The sequence below is a fragment of the Patagioenas fasciata genome, chromosome 12 (genome assembly GCF_037038585.1).
Source record: "Patagioenas fasciata isolate bPatFas1 chromosome 12, bPatFas1.hap1, whole genome shotgun sequence".
Taxonomy (NCBI): domain Eukaryota; kingdom Metazoa; phylum Chordata; class Aves; order Columbiformes; family Columbidae; genus Patagioenas; species Patagioenas fasciata.
In genome coordinates, this window is record NC_092531.1 from 9,405,446 (window position 1) to 9,418,994 (window position 13,549).

General features: G+C 38.5%; 1 protein-coding gene across 1 annotated transcript in view; it reads left to right on the plus strand.

Moving 5' to 3' along the window:
- The window catches only part of VPS13C (vacuolar protein sorting 13 homolog C), an 89,003-nt gene extending 88,552 nt beyond the window's left edge, over window positions 1–451 (plus strand). Inside the window, exon 86 of the mRNA XM_071813809.1 lies at window positions 140–451. The gene's annotated coding sequence lies outside the window, so the exon portion shown is untranslated. The remainder of the gene's footprint in view (window positions 1–139) is intronic.
- Window positions 452–13,549: the final 13,098 nt, after the last annotated feature.

Sequence of the window (13,549 nt, forward strand, 5' to 3'; positions counted from 1 at the left end):
TATTTATATAAGGGGATCCTGAGTCACTCAGAGTATTTAAAAATAAAATATAAAGGATTTCATTTTACAAATGAAAACTGACTTGTGAGACCTTTTGCAACTAGCTAATATCTGTTTGACAAAATAATTCTTTCAACAGCTTATAAAGTCGCACTTATTCAAACCTGAGTGTGAAGACTTGATTTGGTATAGATGCCAGTGGACTGACCATTTCAAGAGAAATCTTAATAGAACCAAGTGGAGGGATTTGAGAATCAACGTATCCAACTTCAAGTTCCATCAGAAAAATCAAAGCTTTAGTTTCTTTATTAAAATTTCCTGGACAAAGGTGTGCTTTTGAGGGAGAGGGCAGTTATCAGTTAAACATATGTTGCCACACAGCACATGAAAGGCAGATTGAAGAAATAAAGATAATTAGATGTCTAGATGTAAAATAAAATTTGTTCCAAGATATGAATATTGTTCAGTTTACTAATGTTCCTAATGCAATTCCCTTCCCTGGATTATGGCTCTCATGTGCGTGATCACTAAGTAACGATCTGTGCAGATACACAGATATCCAGACTTCAGCATCTATTTTCTCTGTGCTGCAATTTGCTCCTGTTTTGGAGTTTTCTAGAAGTTTATCGGCAGCTAAGATAGTAGCTTAATCTAGTCACCTGACTTGCCTGAAGGGAGAAGCCTAAGTATGAAAGGAGAAAACTCTAAAAAGGAAAGAGGTGACCTATCAAAAGGGATGTGTGATTTTAAAACCTTCGGTTTTTACAATTCATTGTATCCTCACCCTTCCTACAGGTCATCAAGTAAAGTTCTACTTTGAAATTATTTTATATTGTTTGTTACTTGGCCTAATCTAGTTTTCAGATTGCATTGGGATTGGGGGGTGAGGCAGGAGAAACCCCAATAATACTGTCATGGTAGTTTGGGAGTGAAGGAAAGTGACAGCAGGATGGTGATAAATCTGTAAAATGGCAAACTTTAGAGGTAAAAAATTGGTAAAAAGCTAATTTGATATGTTGAAATCCTGCTACAAATTCCTTTTACATCATTACCTGGGAAGATACCTCATCTACTTAGGAAGAGAAACTATGCTACTTGCAAACGGTAACTGTGTTGAACTTCAACAAGGAGAAGGAATTTTTGTTTGGATTTCAGTCAGGGAGGCAGAGAGCTATTCCCAGACACTGTACTGGGGTCAGCAGATGGAACACAAAATCCTCTATATTGGTAGTATGACAACACTCAAATTCCAGTGTTCATCTTGTGTGTGTGTCCACGTTGTTTCTAGAGTCTCCTGTTTATCAAAGGTAAGCACAGTAAGGATGTGTCATTCTGAAAAAATGCTTATCCAAAAGAAAATCTTAAAAAAAAAAAAAAAAAGAAAAAAAAGAAAAAAAGAAAACTGCTTATGCAATGTATAATGGAGTACAATTCTAGGGGTTTGAAATGTTTGCCTATCAGGTATGACATTAATTTCTCTCATATTGTCAAAGCTGTATAGGTCCCTGATTTGTGCAGGTCTTTGTCTCTGCTCTGGTAAGTGTGGCCCTGAACCTGCCCTTGACTTAGTTGTTGTGTGAGGACTGTCAGACTTACAAAGCTTCCTCTTGTGTTTGTTGTCTTCACCTCTGGCTGTGCTTTCCATTTCCCTGCTCAAAAGAAATTTGCTATTGACTTTTAAAGAGCTACGACATTGGGCTAGGATGCTCTTAAGGAGCCCCAAAAGACTTCTGCAACTGATCCCATAGGATAGTTGCAGGTTAATTATCACTAAAAGCAACACAGGAAATATCTTCAAGTCAGTACCTTAAGCAACACAGCTTTAGACCTCATCCAGTCCTGAAAGGTGTATAATCAAGTAACAAGATAAAATGAAAGTTCAGTATCATGGCGTTCTGACAGGCATATTGGGGAGGAACTGTATGATTGTTTTTAAAGCAGGTTTGTCGTGGTGACAGTCCTGGAGAAACTTTTAAATTTAAAGCCCTGTTAGCTGACTTTTTTTCTGTATGCTGTCAAGACATTCTTCATATTTTAACAGAGCATCACAACCTTAAGTAGTTGGGTACTGATGTTAATAAGCATCCAAAGAACGTATGTTCGCTTAAGTTTCTATAGAATTTGAAAAATAAATCATCATGTTATTTCAAGCAACTTCGGGTTAATTGCAGGGATTATTTAAGTTTGACTCACTGGGGTATAGCAGAAATCTGTGTGTGAAATGGATAAATGAATGTGTCTGGGTTGCAAATGATGAAATGCTACTGTGAATAGTTGTTTCAGTAGTTATCCACAAGGTGGGGGAATGAATCTTTATATGTTACTGCTGTTGCCTTACAGCTTTCCTGACCACCCTCCTCCTGCCTGGATCCCACACTGTTGAAATCATGTAGTTGATATGCTCAATGCCGAGCATAGGGCTATAAATCAGAGGCTGTCAGAAGCTGTACAAACTGTAGATCCAAGCCTGGAGTTTTAGAAGTGCTGAAAAAAATATACTACAACAATTATGCACATGTTATTTCTTACTTGTATGTTGTGTTATAGAAATAGGTATTTCCATGTGTACAGATTTCTGTAGTGGGTCATGGTTTAGAGTAAAAGCTTTTCCATGTGGTTTTCACTCAAGTACTCATTCTGCTAATGCTACTGTTGGATTGCAGAAATTGATCTGAAGATGGCTGTGTAACAGACAGTGGCATATAAGGTATGTCCTGGTTTTCTTCTGTGTATCTAATCAATTCAGAGAGATCTAAGGCAACCCAAGAAGCCATGTCAGAACTGTTTAACAGGGTTGCATACTTTCTTAGCACTGTTTAGCTAAAGTTAATTTAAAAAATCCTCTTTTTCTAAAGAGGAGAGATTGCTTTATGGTATATATTAAACCTGTTTCAAATAATACTTAAAAACTACCTAATACTAATACTTACAAAGAAAGTAAAAATTAAAAAATAAGCAATGCTATTCTGTATTTGGGTCATGACTGTCTCTCTTGCTTTAGAGGCTCCCATGATGAGCTGCTGCTAAAGAGAACTAGTCTTCCCTCAACTTCTATGGTTCTGTTGTAGGAACCATTCTTATACTTCAGGGCTTCCAGGAACATGCAGAATATCATGGGTGTTCCTTTACAGCATGCAAGAATTGAAGATGTATTAGTTCATTGGCTTTTTTTAAATCTGTATTCTTGGTTGCAAGTGTCCTTTTCTTTATCTGCTTTTAGGATCCTTTCCAATTCCTACTTTATAAAGATCCTGTTGCCAATTCTATGGAAAGAAATACCTAAAACCGGAAGTAGGTAGGGCTGTCTATATGTTTAAAAATATTAATTTGACCATATCTTTTTACTGGCCAAAAATATTTAATGAAAGAAAACCTTACTGAGAGGACATATGGGAAGAAAATACAATCTTCTTTGTGGGAGAATTAAACATTTTAAACCAGGTTATTTCTAGTATTATGAGTCATAGAGTGCTCTGAGGGCTGCTCAGTTCCTCCTGCCACCCCTCACAATCTCCTAACCCTATAGCATCTCTAGGGCTCGCAGGAAGGGACTGAGAGCTGAGGAGAGGGAAAGAGAGGAGGCACCTGCTTACTGCAGCACTTGCAACAATATTTCTGCTGTGTTCCTTTTCTAATCTTTGCTTAGCTGCTATCATCCTGTCCAGGAGAAGAAAAGACCTTGGGGCTTCCTGTGTCTCATCTAGTATATCCTGGATAGCTAGCAATTAACGCATAGGTTGTTCCTTAATTCCCAATTTGGTCTTTTTATTCTTGGAATTCTGCTAGGCTTTGCATCCCGAGTTAGTATATAGCCCAGTGGAAGGTTCATGGTCTGTGTTGGCACAAAGGACAAACTGAGCTGGTTGTGGTGGCACTGGCACACTTCAGATATACCGAGAAACAAATTCTGGATGATCTCTCATTTCTTCCTAGTCATTTCTGTGGCACCTCTCTGACTAATTAGAGAGATTTGAAGAATTTAGGAGCTTAGAACAAAGGAAGAACAGGTAATAAAAACTGGAATGGAGAAACCTGAACAGGCCAGGAAATTTGAGAATCATGTTCTGACACTAGTGCTTGTGCTCTGTGATCTATAGTCACAAGATTTAAAACCCTAATGTAACTTGACCATCATAAAATTTATGTTTGACTCGTAAGAACTTCTTTATAAGTTTTCATAGTCTGAGATAACACTATAGATAAGAATATGTGGAGGATTTCTTCAGACTTCCTCTGTAGATGTCTCATAACATGTTCTGCCTCTAATAGTTGTTTCTTTTCCATTTGTATATCTGCAATTTTAAATGTAAATTGTACCCGTATATAGGGTATGCATTCTTGATGTTGCATGTTATCTGTTTCAAGTCTTCAGAATTCTATGCACATCTTTGGAAAAAATATATATTGTATAATAATGCATGGAAGTACTCACAGGGCTACTAACATGATTAGTTTGGGGATTTTGGTGAGTACAAAACTTTTTCCAGAGCTAAACATGTATTCTCTTATATGCCCTTCTATATGGAGGCGTATGTAGGAGCCCTGTAATCTGAGGACACAGGAAGCTTGTAGACCTGGCAAATACATTTAGCTGAAAGCACATTTAGATCCATGATTGCACATAATAAGCATTAAACAATATGACTAAAGTAGTATTAAATCCAGTTAGGCAGGCAGTCTTACCAGTGCTGCAGTTCTGGCAAGGAAGCACTGAGTTTCATCAGTGGTCTGCCTCATTCTTTGTTTCAGTCCTTCTGTGGGCTGTGATACATGGAGCAGGCCATTGTGTGACAATATGAAGCATTTAGAGACAATATTGCTTGGTGGAGTTCAAAGGCAGTCCAACCTATTCATTCCTGTTTCTGTGCCATGCTCTTGGTTGACTAGATCTGACTGTTGATTGAACTATCAGATCAGGAAACTCATGGCTTAACACCAGTGAAACCTGTCAGAGTTGGGACTGAGCAGTCAGAAGAAGCTGTGAGATTGTCACCAAATTATTTGTAGCAGTAAATCAGAGCTAAGGAACTCTTGTTTTGTGCTTACACTTCTGACATGCCTTGTTTATGTATATCAGAATGAGAACTTGGAGTTTTTAGAGGTTGTTTCTGTCCTTAAGCATAAGGTATCCACAAGTTTTCTATCCTGCTATGTCTTTTGGGGAAACTACTCGATTATCCATATACTTGAGGATATTGGTTACTGCAATATGATAGTTAAGTCAACAACACATCGACAACCTTCCTCCTCTGTTTTCACCATTCACACCATCAAAGCATCCATGCACCAAATGATGGTTTTTCTCAGTTTTGCTTCACCAAAATAGAAGGCAGCCTTATGTTTCTCACCTTAGCAAAAGTGGCACTGAAATTCACTACCTGTGTATGGTGTATACCTCTGTGATTACAATCCAGTAGACATTAGTACGCTTGACACAGCCTATATTTGGTTCCTCAGAAGCCTTCTGTGCTTTAGCCGTTCTTCAGCTTCTTGTTACCTGCAGGGAACAGAGGTGTTATTTGTCTGAATACAGACTCATAGTAAATTCAGATGGGTGGAGTGGTTTAATGTTGGGAAGAAACTGAAATGGTACCAATTGTCTTAAAAACTTTGATATCAAACAAACAATGGAAGGGTGGACAATATACATGCTAAATGTTACTGTCTGCATATATACTAAGTACAGTGATACCAACAACCCAACACAATCAACAAAATCATGTAGAATGAATTAGTTTAGGAAGGGCTTATTTCACTTTTCCTATGCTGGATTAATTTTCTGCCAGGTTAACGTCAACTGAGTACCTAGAGAGCGGAAGGAAAGGGAAAGAAGGGGAGTATATGTTCCCTTTGGATGATGGCAAGCTGTTAGGTTGGCTCAGCTTCATCCTCCAACTTAGCAGTGCTGAAGAATTCGTTGAAATTTTTCAATTGAAGCTGCACTCTGAAGATCTGGATTTTCATTTGAACTAAGCTTTTCATTGAAAGCTGACAGCTTTCCACAGTGTTTCCATTCTTGTTGTCATTGAAGAATTGAGTACTAGAAATGAAATTTAAAAAAAAAGATCAGTTGGAAGCTGAAATACTCCAATTTTGAGATGTTACAGTGTTGTCTGATATGAGGTGTTACTGTTTGGGTGGCTTCTGTGTCCCTGTTCTTTTTTTGTGTGCCGAGGTCTCTGACTTGTTTCTGGGTAAGGTGAATGATGTTCGTATTTGTGGAGTGGAATCAAGAAAATGCCCCCAAACCAGAGGCAAGAAGCAAAGAAGGGAGTGTTGTGAAAGCTGAGCAGAGAGGCTGTTGGCAGGCAGGCAACTGGTTAGTCCACCAACAGACACATAAAGTGTGATGTTTACAAAGGCCTATGCCAGATGAGCAACAAGTGGGCAGTTAAACCTCCAAATCCTTCCAATGGTATCAGACCGATGCCAGTGTGCATTAAATAGTGCATGATTGAGGATCCAATCACCCATGTACCTGGTGAAGATACATTGAAATAAAAGCTTTGCAGGATGAAGTCCATCAAAGGTGTGAGCATACCTACACATTTGGGATCAGGGCAGCTATCCACTCGCCATGAGATAATAGTGCTTTCCAAGGAGTTTAGGGAAGAAAGACCTCTTAACATTTCAAGTTTATAAATATACGAGGAAAATTGTGTGAGAGCACAGCATGTGTCTGAACTGGGGCCACCTGAACTTCTAGCCATCCAGTCAAGAGACCTATTGTGCATTTTCAGTGACACCTGAAATAGATTCAGTTCACAAGATACAAAGCAATACAGGGCAGAATAATAGCGTTGCTCTCTCAAAGCAGTTGAATGTTTCTGCTATTAGTTTTTCTTAAGAAAACACGCTGCTTTCTAAGCATCCAGGTGGAGATCACAGTCTAAGTGAATGCCTGCATGATATATTCTTCAACTGTTGCACCAGGCCTATTCTATGACAGGTAATAAGGGTTTGAAAATGAAGTCTTCAGGGGGCATGCATTTCCGTTTGGGAAAAACCTTTATAATTAAGACTATTGCAAACCCTGCTTTTGGCATTTGCTTTGGACTAAAACTGGGGATGGGGGAGGCAGAGTGAGGAGGATGGAGGGGACAAACCAAAAAGCCCAGTTATAGTCCTACATTTGTTTAATAAAGTTACAATAAGTGTTGTGAGGGTGGGTCACAGGGGAAGTTATTTTTATGTTGAAACTTTTAAATGTTAAAAGAATTTGTGTGAATGACAAGGATATTGTACACTAGTGAGTACTACTTTGTGTGGTCTGTATGAGAATATAGTGATAGTGTTATAATATGAAATTAAGAGAGTTTTATGTCTTTTACAATCCTACTGGCTTGCACAAGCTAAGTGACATACAAGTTAGCTGACATCTCCAAAGAAGTGCTCACAAGAATAGTCTTAATATGGAGCACAAAAACCATTTCCTGCGTGGAACATGGGACCGCTGTGAGGGTAGCAGACTTCTGGAACAAAACGTGTGGAAGCGGTGGTTGTTTAAAGGTATCTTAGTAATTTCATAAGCAATACTGTAGCCACTGATCAAAATAGTTTCAAGTTTCCTTTCACAGCAGATTGACTGATGCATTTGCTTTGCACAGAGAAAGGATCAGCTGGAGATTGCAATGCTGGTTTGGGAACAATATTTTAATCACAATATATGGATTCGCTGGAATCTTAAAAATTGCTGGATTATGTCCAACTTTTAAATTTTTTTTTTCCCAAGAAATGGGTTTAAATACAGACTGATCCTTTACTATCCGTACCTCCCCCTCATTGCTTGACGAGATCTAGTTCCCTCTTACAGCAGCACATGAATCTTGAAAATGTTGCTTTTTGCAATATGTTTTCAATCTTAGTGGAAACAGATGTTTAAAACTTAAGAATTTCTTGCAAAATTAAATGAATGCATTGAGCCAAAACTCTCCGAGAGAGCACACAAATTAAACACACTGGCTTCTTAGCCTTCTGAATAATGTTCTGTGAAAAAGTTTGGAAAAGATCTATTGTTGAATTTTCAAAAATGGAGCATTTTGTTAATGGAAGGCAAAGCAGATCAATTAAAAGCATAAATATATTGACACATACTTGCTTGGAGGAGAGTTGCTCAGATTCAGATAAAACCTGATATAAAAATAAGAGAGATCTCTCTCCCTCTTCATCCCTCAGCTAGGAACAGTAGCGTGCTGGTTAGAGCACCAGTCTCCCACATTCCAGGTAACCATATACTGATGAAACTTTTGTGTTTCTTTGATTGTATCATGAAACCTTCAAACATAGTGGATTTGTCCTAATGGGTGATGAAGGAAAAGGTTAAAAAGGTATTAGTGGAACAGGAAATCAGATTTTCTCATATGTGTGAATCTAAAATGGATTTGAAATTCATCTTGGTCATGTTATGTTGTCCTGCTAAGCCCAAGTACATCAGTCTTATGATACTGTGGAATGGAGAACACGAGGCAATGCTGACTTCTCCTCAAGGTATCAGTATTCTAGAGAGGCTGGAGCTATATGTATATCTCCTGTGTGGGTGTTTGAGCATTTGAATTGGCCATCTGTAGGGACAGCGAACTGCTTAAGCTTTGTTTTTTTTCTTTGTGAGATATTTCTGTAACAGTCTGAGAATTAAAGCAGAGTCCTAATTGACAGAGGAAGTTCGCAAGGCTAGCCATGCCTTTCTACAAAAGATATAATGCTTATCTGGAGGGTTTTCCTAAGAACTTCAGAAGGATTGTAAATAAAAGCAGTGAACATTTTTAGATTATGTTTCAATTCAGAAGTATTTATGTTGTGTGTTTCGAAGTCTGCATTGAGTTACTTGAAATTGTAGCTCTATGAGAATAAGTACATTCCTCCAAGATTTTCCTGAAGTTTTTCCACAGAGTTTAGAAAAGCATTCAGCTTTGAAAAACAGAAATTCTTAATAGCTGCTCTGTGTGTTTTAGTTGTTTCTATCTTCACTATTGTCAGTGCTGACCAGTGAGCACTGTAATACTTATAATCTGATTCCACTTGCTGAAATTCACTTTCTAAGGCATTTACTTTGTATATGCTGTAAGAAAATTGACTTTTGCTTTGATTAGGCTTAGATTTCCCAAGGGTTTTATTTCTAGTTCATGGTGAAGCTTATAGCATTTGTCTCATGCAGGATTTCTGCAGATATGCGCTCATTAGTGAGTAGTCAGGATGTTTAAAATCTCAATAGCTGCATAGCTGCTGGTTGACTTAAGTTCAAAAGTTTCCATGAAAGACCCCCAATTACCAAGCTTTCCGCTTTTGACAGTTCAGTATCTATCTCAATTTTCTCTTTCATTCCAGAGAGACAATGATTTAAGATTCGCTGTAACTATAACGTACATGATCAATGGTAGCTGAGGGTTGCCATTGTTTGTTTGTTCAAATAGGTCGTATGTGCAGCATAGTCTGTACAATTAGTCTTGGGTTTATTTCTCCTCTGAGCTGAACCTGAATTTGTATGCAGTGTTTACTTTTCTTGTTGACCACATCAGTGTTTTTCAGTGATTTAGATTCTACAAAATATCAGCACTGGCAGCTCTAAGAAGTTGTGATATGAAGTTGTAACTGCCTTGCAAGAAATTAAACCTTTCTCACCTAAGATGAGCTGATAAAGGGGCTGATACTGCTAATGATACCTGATGATAAAATTACTATACAAACAGGCTTTCCTTGGTTTGGTGTTGAATTCCAACAGACAAGATCCTTGTAGTTTATTTGTATTCTCCTCTGGACCACAATATCTTGGCAGTGGCTCATTTAAGGAAATCCAGAAACGTCGAGAAAGCACACAGTTGTCTTTCCTTCTGGTCTATGTTTATTTAAAATATAAGTACCGTAGAGAAACAACTGCTGAGTAGTTATTTTTGCCATAGTGATTCTGATGAGAAAATATGTTCCTTAGAATGTAAATTCTATGTATTTGAAGAAAGCAACTGAGCAGAGGAACAAACACATAGGTAGTTTTACATCAATGTTTGAGATCAGGTGTTCTCTAAGATTTCTAAAAACCAGGTTTCCAAGTCTATAGAACAAAATAAGAGGTCTGTGCCACTACTTGGAAACTTGTATTTCTCATCTGAAAAGCATGTTCACTGCTTGTTTCTTAAACCCCTAATTTATGTGTCTTTTTTAATTATATGTGGTTCTGGCCTTATAATTTTGAGTTTCATCTCACATTTTTCCTTTTCCTGCCTAATAATTAGATCAAGATCATTGGTACCAATATAGTATGGCAGTTTTGTGGGTTTGGGTGAAAGAAAAAAACCCAAAAGACACGCACATGCACGAAAAAAAGCAAACTGAAACAAACAGCCCCACCAACTGCCCTGCCTGTAGTTCACGAATCAGTGAGGCTGGACTGACCCCGGGGTAAGGCTGCCGCCCGCACCTGGCTTTGTGCTGGTTCTATGATGCGTCTTGCAGGGTGGAATGGAGGGTCTTTACGTGATGCTTGTGAAATTCCAAGTGCGTGGGTGAGCACACTTTGGTTAAATCAGTCAGTGGTCCTGGAACACCTGAAAAAGGCCAAAGAGAAGGTTTTTGTGTGCATATGTCTGGGATGTTTCTACATTTGTACATATCTATTAAAAAAGCAAATTCAATTTGGTCACTGAGTCCCTGTAGTATGTGACCTTGTCTGAAGTATCCACTTCAAAATGAACAAGTTTCTTGTCAGAACGTCTTTGTTCGCGAGAATTTTCTTTTCTAGAGAATTTTGCTATAGCTTCATAAATAAGTATTTTAAATCGGATGTTCTGGAGCTTGTCTGCACAAGATGGTTAATAGAGCCTCTCGTTGTAGTTTTTTGTGAAGTCACAGGGAATACAGTGCTATTTGTAAAGGTCTGCATTTGGGTTGACTATAAGCAGCAACAGTTTACGCTGTCTTAGGGACACAATGTTCTACACAGAAGAAACTTTTTTCTAGAAACAAATCTATCTTCCAGGCTAGATCCTGCGTTAGTCTCTGGAGATGAGTTAGCAATAAGATGTCTTTTACAGGAGTTAAAGAATTAAGTTCTGGTTCGTTGTTTCTTTTGTTGTTTTTTTTGAATGTTTTGAATGTTCATGTTTGAGATCATATTGCTTCATGAAATAGTGAAATAAATTTTATAGTAAATCTGTGAAAGCAAGACTACATACTGACTGGGCTTGTCGGAATATGAAAAGCTATAAGGAATTTCCCTGTTCTGAGAGAATGGCTTATAAACCATTCTTTTTTACAGTGGTGGCAGCTGGATTTTTTATAACAGGATCACTGCATTGTTTTGGAGATTTCCTTACTTAAAATGGAGCTAAATTTTAAGAACAGTTTTATTTGTGACTGATTGCTCTGCTTCTGGTGATCAAGATATCCTGATGTTTTGTTTTGTTTTGAAAAAAAGAGACATCTTTCTAGAAGGACAGCAAGTCCTGTATGTACACCAAGCATATCAGAGCAGTGACACCGCACCAGGTTAGGTACGAGTGTGCATTCATCACTGTACAAATCATTCCAAGTCACCTCAGAGACATAAAGCAAACACACTACTAAAATTTCATAAAAGGTTTTGGTATTTCCTGACACTGAATATGTTTCAGAAAGAACTTCTGGATTTTCTGCTATATTGTGGCTGAAAAAAAAAAGCATGGTCGGAATTTTCACTGATTTTGAATACCTCCAGACTACTTGAATGGGAGTCATTAAAATGCCAGGTTCCACATTTGTGCCATGTTGGGCTTCCATTCAATGTGTTTACAGCTTGACGTGAAAAATAGTCTGGAGTTTGGATAGAACTAAAAAAAGGTGCTGTAGCTTCAATGCATTTTTCAGAATGATCTCATTAATTATGAAAGGATGTGTAGCCGTATGCTTGATGGCTGACTAAGCTTGAACATTTCCTAGTGCTGCTGAAGCCCTTGAAGTTTGTTGAACTAAAGGCAAACTCCTTTTTTTCACCATACTGTCCCCCTGGTATTTCAGCTACCATAAGCTGATCCAAATCTGAGATCTGAAACTACGCTCACTGTGTTGTTTTCACAGCAGAGTGAGGATGTAAGTCAGGCATAATGTTTAAACTGCAATCTGATGCACTGTTGCAGTGAGGCCTTCCAGAACCTGCATTTCAAAATGTGTAACAGTTTTAGTGTCAGTAGTAGGTCAGTACTAGTTGGGTCAGCATGTGCTTTGTACTTTATGTAATTATAAAGAATCATCGTTCTGTGGTCCTTACAGGCTGCTTTTCCTGCACAATTCTGCTTTCTATTCATAGGTTTTGCCACTTCCCTACTCCTGCTGTCCTTCTTGGACATTGCTGCATTCTCAGCTTTGCTGGTGTCCACTAGCGATTTTGGTAGTTGTCAGAGGCAGTGTTACACTAAAAAAAAGCAGGGACATTGCAGTAAAGTTTGAATTGATAGAAAATACCTGGCGATTGCCAGCTGTGCCAGTCACTGCTGTGTGAAGGGCCCTGTGAGTAAATACTGTGATTGCTTCAGTGAGGAACCATTCTGCTGCTGATGCTAGCTGAACATTTTCCCACAGCTTTTGGTTGTGTCAGCACCACTGTTTATGCAGCTATGCTTGCAAACAAAGCAAGGAGGTGTTAAAAAGGAGAAAGTACTTTTTAACCTGGGTCAGTTTTCTTGCCTGATGTCCAGCCTGGCCTAACAGACACTTGTATCAGCACAACCAAATGGGCAGCCTGAGGGCAGGAGCAAGCAGCCAGCTGGAACCCTTGAAGTCTCTCTGATTATGAAAGTGGTATCTGGAAGCATATCCCAAGCGAGACAAGTTAAAATGTTTTGGTTTGTGAACAAAGGTACTCTGTGGTATGTGATGAGCTGTTTTCCTAGTCAGCCATGATTAGGAACACAGGAACTGTATATCTTCTCTCTAAGTGATGTCAAATATCAGAGAAATACCAGATGTGCTCATGTTCTCTCCTAATGGGAGCAGATTGGAGGACCCCCAAAATTGATTAAAGCAAGTAACCGGAGAAAAGAGCCAAAATGTATGTCTAGAAATTCATGGATCTAACCCATGAACTGGAAGTATTTTAGCAGATACGGACAAACCAGGCAAGTCAAACCATGGTGATTCTACCCACAGAAAATATTGCATTTTGCAGTGTGAAAACTTGAGATGTAATATACCTTTTGTCACAAAGAAATAGGAATTTTGCCTCTGCAAATGGATGCATTCCTGTACAAGTTGAGATGAATATGCATTAGTGTAAATAATAAGATAGGCAGAACTGGCCATGAATTTTTATTTTGGCATAAGCTTGAAGTATGCCATAAATACCATGTTCAGTATTTGATATTGACAATTCCTCTAAGTTCAAACCCACTGTAAACCAAAGCTGAAGAGCACTAATGCTAACTGTCTCCTAACGCATCTGTAAGGTAAGACAAAGATAACATAACCTCTGACAGGATGGAGGGATGTAAGATGACAGTTGGATGGAGAAGAATCAGCTGTGGCTGTAGCGCACCCAGCTGCCCATTCAGCCTTGTAGCAAACTTGCCACAGATGATTTTTAGGA